We start from the raw sequence: 18,674 nt of genomic DNA on the forward strand, positions 1-18,674 counted from the left end.
ATGATAAATAGAAAGCACAATAATAACAACAGCAAACTTACCATGACAATAACAAATAGTGCAAACTTATTTGTTCTTGACATTTCCTGGATGCCCACTTCTCTTATTTTAATCTTCGTTTTGCTTTTAAAACTATCTAACTCATTTTAGCATCAGCTTTAGTTGCTGCATTCATCAACTTGGAAAGACTATAGCTTTGCCCAAAAGTGTCATTCAATATGTTTGATATATTCAGCTCTGCATCAGTAATCTATTTGCAAAATTGTTCAATTTGAAAGTGACACATTTAATTCACTTGACTTTCCTTTTGCTAGCATAGTAAAATTTGAAGGAATTCAAGAGGTACTGGGCACTACTCACCAAGGAGAAAGGACGATACCCGGATGTGTAAAGTACTCGAGAAAATTGTTGTGCATCATTAGTAGTTGAAGAGAATGAAGAGCCCTATGGAGTTGAACCTCTCCAAACAAAAGCAATGACATCTGGAGGGGAATGGAATCTTTTCAAGTTTTTGATGTTAACTGGTTGACTTAGATTTTTCAACTTCTTAACAGAATTAATTATTTAAGTAGCTCATTTATTGTAGAAAATTTAAGAGTATGTTTAATATAAAAATACACACACAAAAAAAATCCCGGAAAATAATTACCCATAATTCTGCCACCAAAGAAAGCTAGTATCCTTATTTTGGCATAATTCTTTCAATTCTTTTTGTACTATATATATACATTGTTATTGTTGTTATTATTATGTTTACAAAAAAGAATAATTTTTACATAAAATGGAAATCCTGTGTTAAGAAACATAATTATAAATTCATGACCCAACTTGTTTGAATGCCCATTGAATCTCTAGTATAAGGCATTACCGAACATAAAGGAGTCTCAATCCTTGCCTTTAAGAGTTTGTTATGATCTGAGGAAGTTAAAGCAGATAACATTCAGTTAAATCAAGGAGTCCTTATTGAGATATTTTGCTGTGACCAGCACTGCATCAGGTAACAAAGTTGTGGATACAAAGGGGTAAATACCTGGATCCTGCCTTTGAGTCCCATACGGTGTCCCATATGGAAATCAAGGGACTTACATACAATACAATAAGGAAAGATAGCCTAACCATTGTTATAGACAATAAGTACCTCAGGAGTTTATAGGAGGGAGCAATCACCATGAGCTGAAGTCTTGAGGATCCTTTTATTGGAGAGGTTTTTTTTTTTGAGCTGGATACTTTTAGGATAGAAGGGATTTGGAAAGAAAACAGCAAGTTAGGTGACAGAGCACCTCAGCCAAAGGCCTCCCTCCTCCAAGCAGCCTAACAGGAGCTTTGGGCCAGAAGGATCAAGGGACTAGCAGGGCAGGTGGGAACCTAGGGGGAAAAGGTAAGTTCAGTCAGAGTAGTTCAAGACAGTGCTGCTGCTATATTTTTCATCCCTAAGTTCCAAAGGAAAAGGCTTCTTTTTTGAACCTGGATCTCAGATCTTTCATTTGTAATATAGTCTTATTTCTTAAAAGGAATGGAATTTTTTCTTTCGCAATATGTCATGGACTTAGTGAAACCCACAAGAAACTAAAAGGATCACTGTAATCTCATCTCACAATTTAATTTTGTATTTTCAATACTTTTTTTGTTTCTTATGTGATTTAATTCTAGTAAGAGGAACACTTAGTAATACTCAATGTTAAGAAATGTTTTTTTTGTGTGTGTGTAATGATTTATGAGGAAGACATACCAATGTAAACATGCTATGAGAGCACATTACTGCAAGTCTTACAGAATGGACAATGACTTAAGTGTATAGATGTCAGATTCTGACACTGTCCAGCTCTGTGGCCTTGGATAAGTTACTTAATGTCATTGAGCTTTTGTTTCTTCATCTGTACCACAGGGAAAATGATTCCCATTGCATGACGTTATTGTGAGGATTAAATGAGAAATATGTAACAAAATTTCTGGCACAAGAAATGTGTTTAATCAATGGTAGCAACTACTATGATAGATAGAAAATACATGTGATGACTTGCTCACAGCTTGCTACTGGGTTACTTAAGGATTAGAACTTGCTGGAAAGTGTAGCATTTTGAATGTGCTGCAACCTCTACTAGAGAAGTGTTTTAAAATGTTGGTTGGGCTAATGTAAATACAAAAATGATATAAATTCTTAATGACTAAACATTCAGCTGTTCAACGTGAACATTCTGAATTTTATAACCTGTTGGATGGTCAAGAAAATTGAACTTCTCTCAAAGCATTTTTTATCTTTTAGCATGAGAAGGGCTTACTTCTCATCTTCAGTATTGCAATTGGGAGACATTTTGGGTTGATACTCTAATGAGAATGTAAAGGATTTGTTTATGTTGCAGATATAGGGAAGACAATAAATATATCTATTAGATACTAGATAAGCTATTTGGAAATTTAGAAGTTCAACCCAGTGTTATTGCCAGATGAAAGACCAATCCACCGATAAAAAGGCGGACTGCAGAATTTTGGTTATTTTCTAGTCTCTTTGCCTTTGCATGTGCTCTTCTAGTTGCCTGGATACAATCTGTATCAATACCACTTCCTGCTCAAAAGTCGGGCTAACTCCTGTTTATTCTTCAGGTGGACTTCTCTTAGTTTAGGGGCATCTCCTGTGTGTCTTCACAGGATTTTAGTCTTTAGTTAATGTTAACCTTTTACATTATGGAGGCTAAATCATGGGGATGTTGCTGAATAGTATAAACTGTTTACACATTTATTCTATAAATATTTAGTATAAAAGTGCTTTTAGCTAGAAAAAAATTCTCCTCTCCCCACAGCCCTAGAAGCCTCTAGCTTTTAGTAAAATGTAACTTTCACAGCTCAAAAATAGGTAAGATCACAATATTCCACACAGCTTTATCAGGCCTTTTCCCCATTCCTTCGGAAGTCGGCTTTATGGTCCTACAGCACTATAGGTTCCAGATGGTCTGCATAATTCATGTAAATCATGGGTATCATGTAACAAAACCTAAAAAACAAATGTGTTTTATCAACCTTACCCAGAAACCCTTTGGCCAGACCAAGTATGATGACTTAGCTCTCTCTTACTTCACTACTGATTAAATGATGCTCATTTACCACCTACAGCAATGGGGGAAGGAGGGGTCTTTCCATGGTGCTCTGGATTTAAGTTGCTTTTGTGTGTATCTATCTTCCCTATGGGTCTGTGAGTTCCATGAAGTCAAGGGCCACACCTTGCTCTCTTGTATCCTCTGAGCCCACTGCAGTGCCTATCACATCATGGGTGCTCACAAATGTTTGTAGAGTGAAAGATTCATAAGTAAGGGCCTGAATGGTCCTTTAAACCTGAGTGCAGATTATTAGAAGCTGAGAGTTGGCTTCCTCTTCTTTAAAGTTAAGGAAGGCTCACCCTTCAGGACATTATCATTGCTCAGTTGCTTCTCCAGAGAAGGGAGGACATCTGTCTGCCTTGCCCAGAAGAATGAGCCAAAAACCTTTTAGAGCTACAGAGAAAAAGCAAAACAAGATTGTTCTTTTTATATCAGAACTACACTTTGGGTTTAAGACTTCCTGAAATTGTATATAAAATGTCCTTTTTTTCCCTAGAGAAAGAGTGCTTGATTTTTGTCAGATTCTCAAAGTTGTCTATGACCCTCAAACGGATAAGAATTGTTACTCTAGAGGGATCCCTTTTGATATTGTCACCAATATCAAATATGAATATGCCACTACTGAAATATTTTATTTTCCTCCGTGAGTAAGTGCTATCTCTGTGTCTAGTGATGTCATGGACAAAGAGAGGTCTGGTGGATGTAAGTCAACTTTCTTCTTAATTTTACAGTAGAGATCAATGGCCTACTTACCTGTCCTGCACCATCTACGTCTCTTCCATCAACTCCCCTACTCAAAATTGAGAATTAGGGTTCTGGTTTTATCATGTAGATTTTTGCTTCAGCAACTTGCCTACATTTTCCAAGACTTAGTTTCTTCATGACTAAATATAATGTTCCTCTCAGGTTAAGTATAATGCTCTTAGCTCACAAAGTTTTTTATTCATTCATTTATTCACTCAACAGATATTTATGGAGGGCCTACTATGTACCAGGAATGGTTCTAGTGGTGAACAAGAAAGACAAGAAGCAAATGTTCCAGGAGAAGGAACCAAATGATAAACAAATAGAAAATCAGGATAGTATCAGATGGTGATGAGTGCTCTGCAAAGATTTCAAATAGAATGATGCAATAAGTAGAGAGTGACTGAGAGGCTAGGTTAGACTAGGTCATCATGCAATGACTCTCTGAGTCAATGACATTTAGGATCTGAAGATTGGGGCAGAGGAAATACCTAGTGCTACAGCTCTGAGGCAGGCATGGGCTCAACGTGTCCGAATAATGCTAGCACGGCTGATAGGATCCCAGAGGCCAGCAGGTATGGCTTTGAAAGTTATGCTAAGGAGCTTGGAATGAATGTTAAGTACAATGGGAAACTTTTGGAAGCATATCGAACAGAGGAGTGATGCGCTCTAAAATACTTTGTAAAAAATCACTCCAGGTGCTGTGTGGAAAATGAACTGTAAAGAACTAAGAATGAAAGCAAGAAAAGTAATTAGGAGGCTTCTCTAGAAGTCTAGGCTATAGGTAATGGTGGCTTGGACCAAGGTGAAGGTGTAGAGATGGGAAGGAGTACAAATTGTAGCTATGTGTGCAAAACACTGGGTCCCACTCTTGACGTACAGTGAGCACTCAAGTAAATCTAGCTATGATTACTATCATCATTATTACTATTGGCTTGGTAAAATGAAATTGAACCAAGTAATTAGCCAACATAACAGTGGCTTTAAGAATATTACTGGACTTAGAGCAAATTAGGTAGTATGAACCAAATATTATTTGTATGTTGAGATTTAATTAATGTTACTTTCCTGACACTGTCTTGGATGCAGTGTTTTCAATACTTTTCTCTTTGTGTTTCGAGAAGAAATCCATCATTTACTTTCTTTAAGGATGCACTGTTTAGTCATTTTGTAGTGAAAGAATCCTGATTATCTTCAAATGACAGATGTGAAAGAGTGAATTCTAAGTTGTGTGGAAGATGTAATATATTGCATTGCTCTGGAATTTATTATGAGCAAGGAGCTGGAAAAAATTAGGGCGTTAATATCCAAGAAGAAAGCAAAACTAAAAAAATGACAGATAGATTAATATATTTATGGATACATGTCATGCAGTTTGATGCCAGAAAAGCCAAATGAAAAAGTAATGTTCTGAAAACAACTCACAATTATCAAGACCGCAAAGCTCTGAGTCAGAGAATATGAAGACTAGTGGCATTTGTACATATATAGTTGCTATGGAGTTATTAAAAAGCATGAGAGAGAGAGAGAAGAGAATGTTCTTTTTCTTTTATCCATTTTTTCCAGAAGTCGTTTGCTCTGTACTTTAACGAACACACATTTCAGTCTACCCTTATCAAGCAAGCCCGTAGTTACAAGCTAAATTATTCTAAGACACAGAAGCCTTAAATGAAAGACAGACATCACTGCAATCCTTTAAGGTCATGCTGATCTCTTCAAATGTTAGAATTCACTAGAGTAAGTTTGGCTTTTCAGCTAAGTGACCCCATCACTTTAGAGTAATCCTTGTAATAAGTATAAATCTAGCAGCACAATCTAAGAAAACACTAAATTCCAAATGATAATATTCTGAGGCCAGAGAGAATTTGTTTTCAAAATGTAGGCACCAGTATTCTCCAAGTAGTGTGGTTTCAAGATATACTGAAGCAATTATTTAGGTTTACTGAAGACTCACAGTGGGACAACAATTTTGGCAGTGAATTTTTGCTACCTTCAAAATAATTTTCCTTCTTTTATTTTGGAAAATTCACATGATAAAAATAAGAGTGTCTATTCGTAGTTTAATGAAGAAATATTTGGATCATTAGAGATACACCTTTTAAATCAACAAAACAAAATTGTCTAAAATATAAGCAAAAAACAGCATTCCCAAAAGTATTTTCCGTAGATCACTAGTTCTTCAAAGGATCCCTCAAAAGAAATCTCAGACACTCTGACTGCTGCATTCTCCTCTCAGATCTTTTTGAGCACCACATTAAGCCTATTCTGCCACTATGTGGCTTGCCCTCTTCTAGGTCATTGTCAGCCACAATCTCATTAAAACAACATAAGAAAGTTAGTAGAACTAGTGTTGTACCTGCAGCTGCAGCTGATCTCCAGGCTGTAATTGATATTTATCATCTTACTCCTCCACCACCCATTCTAGATTTCCTCAACTCTTGGCCATCGCTTTTTCTGCTCTAGATTGATTGCCTGGTAGAATAACCCAGACCTTTATCTCTGAGTGTCTGACTTCATGGTTACCATGCCTTTATTAGGCTATGATTATGAAGATTTTCATTCACCGTTGATATCAGGAATGGAAGCACCAAGAGACATCTCAATGAATCTCCTGAGTTCCAGGCATACTCCTCTTTGTCTTTATTATGTAATGGCAACCCTAGTACCTCATCATAATTAAAGAAAGATTTCTCCCACCAATATAGTAAGTCCATTCTTTGAGTGCTCCTGCACAGGTATGAAGAGCCCACAATGACCAAGTGGCAGTTGTGGAACCCTTACCATGTTCCTTCATGGAAGAATAGCCCTACTGGGAACCAGGACCTCCAATCCAGCAGAACCTGAGTTGTTGGACTGGGAAGCACAAATATAAAATGAGTTACTGGGAGTGATGGTTAGAGGGACCAATTTTTCTTTCATCTTTTCATCCCTAGACCCATATATTTTAGCTAGTGATGTGTAGCACTATACGTAAGATGTTGGTTTAGTGCATCCGAGGGAACACTCCAACCTGGAGAATTTTGTTTCTGAACTACTGTCTTATCTGAATCTTTAATAGGCCATTACAACATTCTGTCAGATCTGCTGTTTCTAGATGAATTGGCTTATGGTAGGACAAACAGACCCTGTGATCGTGTACCCTTACCACTGATACACATACTTTGCTGTAAAATGTGTCTCTTCATCAAAGTAATGCCATGTGAGATCCCATGGAAGTAAATCAGGAATTCTAAAAGTCCTTGGATAGTGGGCAGGAAAGGCAAACACATATAGAGCAGGTTTTATTTTTGCCCTCTCCAGAGTGGAATGTCTCAAGACATGGAGAGTGACACTCACTTCTACAATTCTATCTAAGGTGTGGGATTGCATCTAATTTAAGCCTTCTGCTTAATTGATTAACTTGGTTATTGTTTCATAGCTATTGAATGCTCACAATGTGTTAAGCTTTTAAATGTCATTAAAAAATGTTTATATTATACAATGAGTTTCTATCCCTAACACTTAGGATCTAATGATGAGAAAAGTGCATTCATGTAATTGTTTGTTTTTGAGAATACTACTTTTACATAAAGTCACCCTAGGACATTGAAGATCTGATAAACATACAGCAAAGAATTTATTTTGCTGTTGTCTGTAGAACTAATTAAATACATAGACAAATAAGCCAAATCAGTATTCTCCTCTGGTTCATCCAAGAAATCCCAAGAGAATAAGATCTGTTTCTATTGATGTCTTAATTACTATAAATCACCCTGGTGCTCCCTGATCTAGATAAATAATAATCATAATATAAACTTTTTTGGCATATTGTTCTTAGACTGGTGACCCAGAATTTCTTTTTTTATATTGGCGAAAGAATTAATATTCTTATATCTAAAATATATAAATATAAGTAAGTAAGTAATTAAGTAAGTAAGTAAGTAAATAAATAAATAAATAAATAAATAAATAAATTGCTGGAAAAACTTAGAATTAAGCGAGTCCATTCTATAGGCATAAAAATAAGGATGAAATACTGAAGATAACATGGCATTAGAGGGTCCACTTGTGCAAATCAAGATGTTGGCTATATTGCCTCCCAGAAAGACCAATGTGGGCAGATACCTGTACTTTCCTTTTACATGGGAGGGGACCAAATTAAAGATAACACAAAACCAGCCAGGTGATTCTTTCTTGCATTCATTTTTGTGGGATTGTAGGGGTGAAAATTGTTCTCTAAATCACGAAACTCCAGGTTTCAGTGTGATCACATTTAAGTCTTTGGAAGATGAGGCGAGACCTGTGGAGATGCTGTGGTGGGATTTCTGCTGGCTGCTCTCCTCCAAGCCAACTAAATTAACCTCTCTATGCTTTAGTTTTCTCATCTGTAAAGCAGGGCCAGTGATAGGAATCTTCCTTCTGAGGTGGTCAGAAGGATTAATGAATTAATACATGTTAAAACATTTAGAATACCATCTGGCTCATAATAAGCATTCAGTAAGTGTTAGCTGCCATGACGTTATCATCATCATCATCATCATCATCATCATCATCATTATCATTATCATCATCATTTATATATATACTCTTGAGTACAAAAATAAATTGAACTTAAGAAATATGACTCCATTAACTTGTACACCACAAACTAAAGGAGTTCAGATGACCTAAAGTGATGATGATTTCCAATAACTGACTTTTATAATTATTCACTTTTTTTTCTGTTTACCTTTTCTTGATATTATTTCTGAGAAGATGTTAGGGATTCAATTGTGTCCTCAGAAATATATATTAAAGTCCTAACTACTTGTACCTTAGAAAGTGATCTCATTTAGAAATAGGGTTACATTACATCATTGCAGATGTAATTAGTTAAGATGAGGTCATACCGGATTTGGGTGGGCCCCTAATCCAATTGGACTGTGTCCTTATAAGTAGAGGGAAATTTGGACATACAGATGCACAGAGGAATAATAATATGAAGACATATTAGAGAAGGTAGCCATGTGATGATGGAGTCAAAGGTTGGAGTGATACATCTCCAAGCCGAGGAACATCAAGAATTTAAGGCAAATACCAGAAGCTCGAAGAGGCATGGAAAGGATTTCACCTACAAGTTTAAGAGGGAGCATGACTATGATAAGATCTTGATTTTGGACTTCTAATCTCTAGAACTGTGAGACAATAAGTTTCCCTTGTTTCAAGCCACTCCTTTGTTGTGCTTTGTTATGATAGCCCTAGGAAACTAATATAGAAGACGGTGGGAAAAAATAGCCCTGAGGGGATAGTGCAGAACTCAGACTTAACCAATCAGGTCATTGGAAGCTTAGGGTGATATTCAAATGCCAAAAGTGTCACTTCGTTTTCTCCGTTTTAAGAAAATCTTACAATCTGACCTTTTCTTCCCTCTCATCCTATTCTATCCCAAGATCTGCTTTTTAGGGGAAGGCTTTCTCCACCATTACATAAGTGGCAGGCTTATGGACATGCATTCTTTCCTATCAGACATTTGAAGAAACCTTCTCAAATTTTGTGGTATATTCATTCATGGTTACTTTTTGGTGGTGTTGTTTGTTTTTTATTTATTTTTATTTATTTTTTTATTAGAACATATTGCCAAAGCAACAGGAAGCCTTGTTTAGATTACCCAGAGTTACAACCATTTTCTACTCCTGCGGGTCTTTAGTAGAACAGAGAGGGCATATTTGATCCTTTGTGCTGATTCCCCTACCATGATTCTTATTTTCTCTTCTCCCTCGCTCAGCTTCAATATCATTTGATTATTTTAGAGGAAAAGCAGCCTCTTTTTGTGCTGTAAACACCAACTAGATTCCCCCAATATATTTATACCACTTAAGTTTTCTTAGTTCTGAAAACAGCTACTGGACACATACCATTTGTCAGGACCAGTTTAATCTTTCCACAGTTATCATCTCAGATCTAGGGTGGCCAGGCCAGGATTTATTTGGTTTCAATTACTTTTTTTCCTGATAACTTGGAAAATCCTTCCAGGATTACCAAGAAGTCCTATTTTCACTTTGCACAAATGATCATACAGTCAAATTAAAAAGTTCATAGATGCCTAACCTGAAGAAGGAGACCAAGTTCATAAGAATATTTTTAACTCATTAACTATTTTTTTCTTGACTTATGTTTACTATCCCTTAAGTTCTATAGGATGATAATAGGATTTTGTCTAAGTCAGCAGGCATATTTTTTTCTGGTAGTTTTCATGACTATTCCCAAAAACACATTCTTCAGAAAATTTGTAGTAAGCACTACATTCTTTTCATCAGTAAAAATGAGTGACTACTTGTCCTGTTGATTCTACTGTGCTATTTTGTAATGTATATTAAATACAAAAGTCACTTAAAAATATATAGTGTGCTTTTTCAGAGGTCGTATGCAAGGGCATGAGCAAGGGCATATGCCTATAAATCAAGCAGAATCCTGCTTTGTATATTTTTAAAAGAGAGCTTTAGTTCCTTCTGCTCCTTGATTAAATCTTGATTAAAATCAGTGCTGCAGTTCGAATAGGAAGCAGTCTTCTCTTTCCTTTCCCTATTGTAGGTAGCATCACTTGATTGCTTGAGACAGCTAAAGGTGCTTTGGTAGTAAAAGGACAGCAAGATAAATGGGCAGGCATTTCCATAGTAAAAGCAAAGCACTCTGGGAGACAGATACTTGAGGGTGGAGCTACAATGCCAAGATTTCAGCTACCATAGCAACAGCATAGTGTGGGGTAGGGATGAACGGCTACAAAACTTAGCAAAGTTCCATTTAGTGGAGACAATATATAATCAGAGTTTTCAATCTATTTTAAAAATCTAAAGTTAAATAAATCAAATTTGAGACCATGAGCTGATGCAAAATATTTAAAATACACTGTACATCCACTGAAAATTTCTGAAGCATAAGCACAAATAGTTTAAGAACTATCCAATTGTGACAACTTGTTAGTTTAAAAAAATCCAATTACCGAGATTTTTGTTGCAGAGTGGTTGCAGAAAATTACACAATTAGAGCAATTTTTCTCAGCTGCTTCACTATAGAAAATGAAAGTAATTATACAAAAATAGTGTAAAATACTTTTCGCAACTTGCGAGTTAAATTTTTGCTTTCTTTGGGAGAAATTCTGTTTTTCTCTATAGATAACCATCTCAACCAAAAGTTGAATAAGACAGCAGTAAAAAGAAAAAGCAACACCTAAAAGAAGAACAAAGAACAGAGCAAAAGGTGAATGAAATACTAAATGACTTAGGAGAAGCTAAAAGAGTTTAGAAAGACCTAAGAACCTGGCATTTCAATTAAAATGAGTAATAAGTTTGACACAAAATCATATTCTTCCCCCATTATTAACATCAGAGTTAAAGTTTTGAAGGTCTTCTTTGTTCTACACAAAATTATAATACATTCAGGGATCTCACCATTCACTTAGGAACAGGCATTATTTTCTATCCAGACCTTTTGTTTTAGGTCTACACAGCTAGTGGAACAGAAAGTTGGAAATTATCTGATGAATTGGGGATAGCTTAAATACTAATCAAGTCCATTAACATAAATCTATATGTTTGTATCTGCTCTTTATTAAGAATACTTGTTATCTGGATTTACTGAACTTTTACTGAATTCTATGTTGCAAAAGGTAGAAACCCAGCTTTAGCTAGTTTGAGATTTAAAAAAAAAAGAGGGAATTTGGAAAACAGATATTAGTGATTCAACCCAGCTTCTGCTCTGAGTTGTTAATTCTCTAACTGCACTTTGTGCCTAGAAAGATCTGGATGGCAAATGTCATTTAAGTATGTGAAGGATCTGGCTCCAGTGTCTCAAAGAAGAGTAATGCCTATTGCTAAGCATCCAACATCCATATCCTATATCTGGAAAGGAAGTTTTACTATTAGGAACATCTATGGGATTGCCTGTCTAACTTTAGCACCCATAATCTGGGAGCTGTCGTCCTTCCCTACTATCCGCACAATTAGCATTATTGTGCTGTTACTTTGGTTCCCTGTTTCTAGTTGACTGATCTAAGAATGGGCACCTAAGTCCCACTTGGCTAGTCAAAGTCATTACCCAGGATTTTGGTATATGGGATTTGCAGAGCCAAGTTAGTTTCTCACCAGTGACTGACTAAAGTTGTAAGGTATAAAACTTGAGCTATTAGTAACCATGTTTTTTATGTCATGTGGATAAAACCTCAAAAGAAAAGAATAAAAGCACCAGAGAAAAGCAGAGACAGCAAGTGGAGACTTGATATTGATGGCGTTAAACCCAGTCCAGTTGTTTCCGAAGTCCAGCAGAATTCATTTCCTGTGATTTGACTGTATCTGGCCCATAGATCCTCCCTTCCCTCTTTTTTTTTTTTAATCTCAAACTAGCTAAAGCTGGGTTTCTACCTTTTGCAACATAGAATTCTAATGGTAAAAGCTTGTCCCCAAATCCTCTAAAAATCATGATAAAAGGAGGAAAATAGAACAACCAGTTAGGTAGAAAACACATTGTGGGAAATAAAACAGAGACACAAAAAGCAGTTGCAAGGTTTTACTTTATTTGCAATTCAATGGTTTGTGAGAAAGGAAGGGAGTCTCACAAGCCATTACAACCAGGAAATCATCAGAAGAAATAAGACTGGTTGGAGTATAAATGCAATAAAATCAGAAGCTGCCATCTTTTCTAATTACCTGTAGAGGATGACAAGAATATGAGCCGAAATCTTAATTTAGGCTCCCTGCATTATGCTGCCTATTGTAGAATGTGCTAAGTAGCCTCTTCAAAAATTCAAGGAACATTTGCACACTTAGATTAGTCTAACATCCAGATAATAAGAACTTACTTTTAAAAGACAAAACATAGGAAAAAAGGGGAAGCTATGATTCAAGGCAATTTCTCTGAACTGAAGGTGTTTCCAGATCGAACAGAGTCACTGAGACCCAGTGCAATAAATAAACATAGATCATCACCAAGACATATCTCTGGGAAATTTAGAACACTGGGGACAAAGAGAGAATCTTAATTGTCTCCAGAGAGAGTAAAATAAATAGTTAATATACAAAGTAATAGAAATCAGAATTTCTTCCGATACCTCAACAGCAAGTCTGTTGGAATGATGTCTTCAAAATTATTTCCAATCTAGAATTTTATATCTAGCCCAACTACCAATCAAAAAAAGTGTAAAATGAATACCTCTTAGATATGCAAGATCTCAAAAATGCGTTTTCCAGACACACTTTCTAAGAAAATTATTGACAAAAGTGTGACACAGAAAGATAGAAGTAAACCAAGAAAGAGGAATGCATGGGAAAGGGGAATAAGGAGGCAAAGAGATCTGTAAGACTATGGGGATCCCAGGATGACAGCTGTGCACTAGATTTCAAGGGCTACTAGTCCTTACTTACTCTGATTTCATATCTATAGCTACCTTTCCCTCCAGAATGAAAAGATAGGTATAGCGGAACTCTATTGTCAATTGGTGACAAATTGCTACAAATGTGGTGCCTTAAAACAAACATTTATCGTCTTATAGTTTCTGTGGGTCAGGAGTCCAGGTACAACTTTGATGGGTGTTCTGTTCAGAGTCTCAAAAAGCTATAATCAAGCTATTACCTAGGGCTGGTTTTTTTTTTTTTTTTTTTTTTTCTTGAAATCAGGGTCCTGTGTGGTTTCTGGCAGATATTAGCTTCTTGTGGTTATAGGACTGAGATCTGGTTTTCTTAATGATTGTTATCTGGGGTCACTCTGAGCTGGTAGAGACCACATGCAGTTTCTTACCACATGGCCCTCTCACAACATGGTGGCTTACTTCTTCAATGCCTGCAGGAGAATCTCTCTCTCAGAGGAAAGTTGAGACTTTTATAATGTAATCTACTCAAGGGCATAACTATCCCATTACTCTTGCCATATTCTGTTGACTAGAAGCAAGTCACATGGCTACCCTCAAGGAGAAGGGATTATAGAAAGGCACGACTCATTAGGGGTCACTTTAGGGTTTGTCTACCACAGAACTATTATTTTAATTGACAATATAGCAATGATGATGGCATATAAAAGAGGTTGAGTGATAAGACAATAAAGAAGTATTTTCTAACATGAATGGTCACACTGATAGCCGATGTTCTTGTAATCAACATATTGACAAGAACCTTCAGATGGTTGTAATGTAAGGGGAAAAAATGCCCAAATATGAGGAATTATAAATGCATATGTCCTTCCACTGAACATTATATCTGTGAGAATCACCATATTGTTGAATATAATAGTAGATTATTCATTTATATTGTTTTATAGTATTCACTTGTGTAGCTATACCACTCTTCTTTATCCATTCTACTCTCGATGAATATTTAGTTTGATTCTAGTTTTTTGGCTCTTATGAATACTGATGCTATGAATGCTTCTCTGTGCGTTTTGGTACACCTGTACCTATTTCTTCATTTGATAGTAGTTATCTACAAAAATCTACAGTAAACACAATATTTAATGATGAAATATTGAAAGCTTCTCTTCTGATATCTGGAATGAGATAAGGGTGTGCAATATCACTTCTTTTAGACATTTTGCTAGAGATTCCAATCCATACAAATGCCTAGAGAAAGATTTAAAAGGTAAATGGATTAGAGAAGAAAAAATAAAACTATTATTATTTTCAGATTACATTGTTTATATACAGAAATTAAGAAGTACAGATAAATTATTATAACTAATAAGAATATTTGTTGTGGTACGATCAAATCTAAGACCCACGGAACCAATTGAGATGAATTGTGAGACTTTATTAGCCGGCTGGCGATTGACTCTCTACCATGCAGGGTTAGAGGAGATCAGTCCCAAGCTCCCAAAAGAGGCAGTTTATAAAGCCTTGAACCACTCTGGTTAACATAAAGCAAGTAGATTACAGCAGAAGTTGGCCCTTAGCAAATTTTGAGCAGATTACCACGCCCTGGTTAACATCAAAACAAGCAAGCTGATTACAGAAGCAGAAGTTGGCCGCTTGAAAATTTTCTACCCTTAACAAATTTACTAAGGTCAATATATAAAAGTTTATTCTGGCAACAAACAATTAACAATTTTAATTAAAAATTAATTATATAATTTATAATAAAATAGAATAAAATACAAATCTTAGAAATGAGTCAAATAAAAGATATTTAATACTTTTATACAAAACATTACTAAATATACTGGGACAAATTAAATAAGGCATAAATAAATTTGGAGTTATGTTATATTTGTGGGTTTGAAGATTCAATATTGTTAAGATGTTTAGTTAGGGATTCAGCACAAGCCCTATCAAAATCCTGAGGGTCTGGTCTGAAGAACTTGACAAGCTGATTCTGAAGTTTATATAAAAATTCACTGAGTCAAGAACAACAAAGTCATACTTGACAAAGAACAAAATTGGAGGACATATACATCCAGATTTCAAAAATATTATAAAACTACAGCAATTAAGACAGTGTGGTAATGGCATGAGAATGGATAAATAGACCAATAGAAGGAACTAGAATTCAGAAATAGACCCACACATGTGCAGTAACTTGATTTAAAACAAAAGTACCACTGCAATTCAGTGGGAGAAAAGAATGTTTTAGCAATAAAGGATTTTGAGAAACTGGATGTTCATGTAGGAGAAAATATAAAAATTGACCCCTACCTCATACTATTCATAAAAATTAATTTTGGGGGATCATAGTTGTGAGAGTAAAAGCTAAAATAATTAAGAAATTTAGAAGAAAACATAGGAGAACATGGTCTTAGTGGTAGGCAAAGATTTCTTAGGATAAAATATATTAATCATAAGAGAGAAAAATGGATAAATCCGACTTCATTAAAATTCAGAACTTCTGTTCATCAAAAGGCATTATTAAAACATGAAAAAGCAAGCCAAAGAATAGATAGCTGCAATGCATATACACAACAAAGAACTATTTACAGAATTTAAAAAGAGATCCTACAAATAAATGAGGAAAATACAGGTAATCCAATAGAAAATGAAAAAAGATTTGACCAAGCACTTTATAAAAGAGATATCTTAATTGCTAATGAACATGTGAAAAGGTGCTTATCCTTACAAATTAAAAAGGTGTTTATCGTAATTCCAAAGTAAAACTACAAAACCACTACACATTCACCAGAAATACTAAAACAAAACAACGCAAAACAAACTAGCAAATTAGTTTCACTTATAAATAACAAGCAAACAAAAAAAAGTTACCAACACTTCCAAGTATTGATGGTGCCGTAAACCAATTGGAAGTTTTATACACTGCTAGTGGAAATGTAACTGGTGTACACACTTAGAAACCATTAGACAGTATCTAATAAAATATATGCATATCCATCCAGTGGCCCAGAAATTTAAGATAACATAATTTAGGAGTAAACCCAACAAAAATATATACATATGCATATCAAAGTATTTTGAATTGAATTAAACTAATCGACAGCCTGTTTCTATTCATTAAATGGATAAATCATAGATCTAATCAATAATTCATTTCTATTGGAGCCTTAACCATAACCTGTTACACAAATATTTCTGCCAGGAATAATTGGACTTTTCAGCTACAAAATACAAATTTCACTTCTGTCATAGTTTTGGCTTAAAGTATCAAAAGAGTGAGAACATGTGTCTGGCTAGATTTGTTCCTAAAGTTTATTTTACTATAGGTCTAATATCTGGAACCTAACTCAGAATTGTCATGAAAAAACATTTGTAAGGCAAAGCTTGATCTCAGGAAATGAACTTGGTTATAGAGTAAAGGAAGTCCTTCTGGTTTGGGTTGGGGTTTTGGTGATGGTGCTAAATGGCTATATGACTTTGGGTCAAATGTAATAAGTAATCACCAATAACAATCTCTGATTGTTAACCATTTTATTATGAGAATAGCTACACTGAAAAACATAAGGATAAAAAATTACAAAAAATAATAGGATATAGAAAGGCTCTGTTACTCACCAATGAGGTTTCCTTGGAAATTGAGAATTCTTCATCGTCTCTGAAAACAGGTTGGCAGAAGCAGTCTAAAGGGATAAAGAAGTGAATGTCATTTTATCCAACATCCTTACTCTTCTATTTATTTCCCTTAATGTATATTTGCATAGCTATATTTTGCTTCCTCGAGGTTATATTCGCATTCTGCAATTTTATTTTTAGATTACCTTTTTTATTCAAATAATATTCTGCTTCAATTTGAGTGTTTGGCAGGAATATTAAGGTGGCAGATTTTACCCATTGCACTGAATGCCCATTTCCTTTTTCTCCTTCCATCGTTTACTTTGCATGTTCTCTTCTTACCTTGTGGTCCCCATTATCTCTATGTTTTCATCCACATTTTCCCCATAAAAACCTATGTGCAAGAAAAGATTGATAAAATTATTCATTGAAGGACCAAATTTGCTTCTGATAATGCTTTATGTGTATATCAAGTAAATTGCATTCAACTACTTAATAATAATAATAAAAAGATATAATTTAGGTGGCTTCAGCACATAAGGGTTTATTTTTCTTGTGTAATGAGAGATCTGGAAACCAATAGTTGATGACTTTGGTACAGTAGCTCAAGGTCTCTGTGATTATCTTGACCTTTTCTTTGTGGTTTAGATGACATCTCCTGCTCCTATCATCATATTTGTGTTCCACTCAGAAAAATTCAGGAAAGTTGGAAGAGAGAAAGGTCAGCTAAGTCAGCCCACTTTAAAGAACTTTTCCAGAAGCCCTACCTAATAATCAGAACTGGGTCATATGTCTATCCATGCTGGTCGTCTACTCTTTTATCTGGGCACATTGCTATCCTGAATAAATTGGGTTTTGTTAGTGTGAAATTAGAAGAGAATGGATATTGTGTAGGCAACCAACTGTCCCTGCCACACATATTCTCCTGTTTTACATTCTAATAGGGCATCAAGCTTAAGATCAAATGAATGAATCCCTAAACATAGAATTTCAGATACTGATCAGACAGTAGGAGGCATTGTATTGTGAGGGGGTCTATTACATGATGAGATCTGTAAATTCTCATCATGTAGGCCATAGCTTAACTCTATTTTCTCTTAAGGATGGCCTCTATAAAGGTATGATTGAGCAGTAATGTATGACCTGAAATCTTTTGTTATTGAGTGGATACTTATGCTGCTTCACCTCCAGGGTTAAGAGATGCTTGGAGGAGGTGGGGGAAAGAGTGTTGGGGGAAGAAAAATGGTGGCTCAGATTATCTGCTTCATAGACTATGTGAGTCAAACATGGCTGGTGACTCAGATGAACTTCTCTTAACAAAGGTAGGATCGGAGACATAAGAGAGAACAATCTCAGTATAGAAATAATCATCAAACCAGTTTAAACAAATATCAGTGAATTTCGTTACTTCCAGAAGACTAAGGTTGTGTCATTGGAATGGTTCCAAGGAATACAGGGACAAGTGTTGAAAGTGCTGTTCTCTCCAGGTGCTTCTGGGACTGCCCAGGAAACTCTCATACTCCCAGAAACGAGTTCTGGCTGTCGCATGACACAGTCTACGTGGGCCACAACTACGTGACTTCAGGAGCAACAGTTTCACAGAGTGATCCTCCAGAGCTAAATACACCTCTGCCCCATCACTTTGGATGTTACTATTGCTGCCACGTGGACACCACCAGACCTGAAAATCTTAATGTCCATGAAAATGGATCTCACCTGCTAAGTCTCAAGGCTGGTGATTCTTACTGATTTATTTGAAATTGAAAAATTCTCCCTTTGTTCTATGCTCAGCTGTAGGAAATCCCATATGAAGACTTCTTGAGCCTCCAAAATTATAAAGATTAATATGACAGCTCTTTAGACTTATATACGTAGCCTTTTCCTGCCAGTGTGCATCCAAGTCTCCA

General features: G+C 35.6%; 2 long non-coding RNA genes across 3 annotated transcripts in view; one reads left to right on the plus strand and one right to left on the minus strand.

Annotated features, from left to right (window-relative positions):
• Window positions 1–18,674, plus strand: part of LOC107506366 — a 424,284-nt gene that overhangs the window by 132,994 nt on the left and 272,616 nt on the right. The gene's annotated exons all lie outside the window — the stretch shown is intronic.
• The window catches only part of LOC107506367, a 94,722-nt gene continuing 92,633 nt past the window's right edge, over window positions 16,586–18,674 (minus strand). Inside the window, exons 3-4 of the long non-coding RNA XR_001595905.2 lie at window positions 17,110–17,161; window positions 16,586–16,835 (exon numbers count right to left, since the gene is read on the minus strand). This is a non-coding gene — a long non-coding RNA (uncharacterized LOC107506367). The remainder of the gene's footprint in view (window positions 16,836–17,109; window positions 17,162–18,674) is intronic.

Source organism: Rousettus aegyptiacus, unplaced genomic scaffold (genome assembly GCF_014176215.1).
Source record: "Rousettus aegyptiacus isolate mRouAeg1 unplaced genomic scaffold, mRouAeg1.p scaffold_m13_p_8, whole genome shotgun sequence".
NCBI lineage: Eukaryota > Metazoa > Chordata > Mammalia > Chiroptera > Pteropodidae > Rousettus > Rousettus aegyptiacus.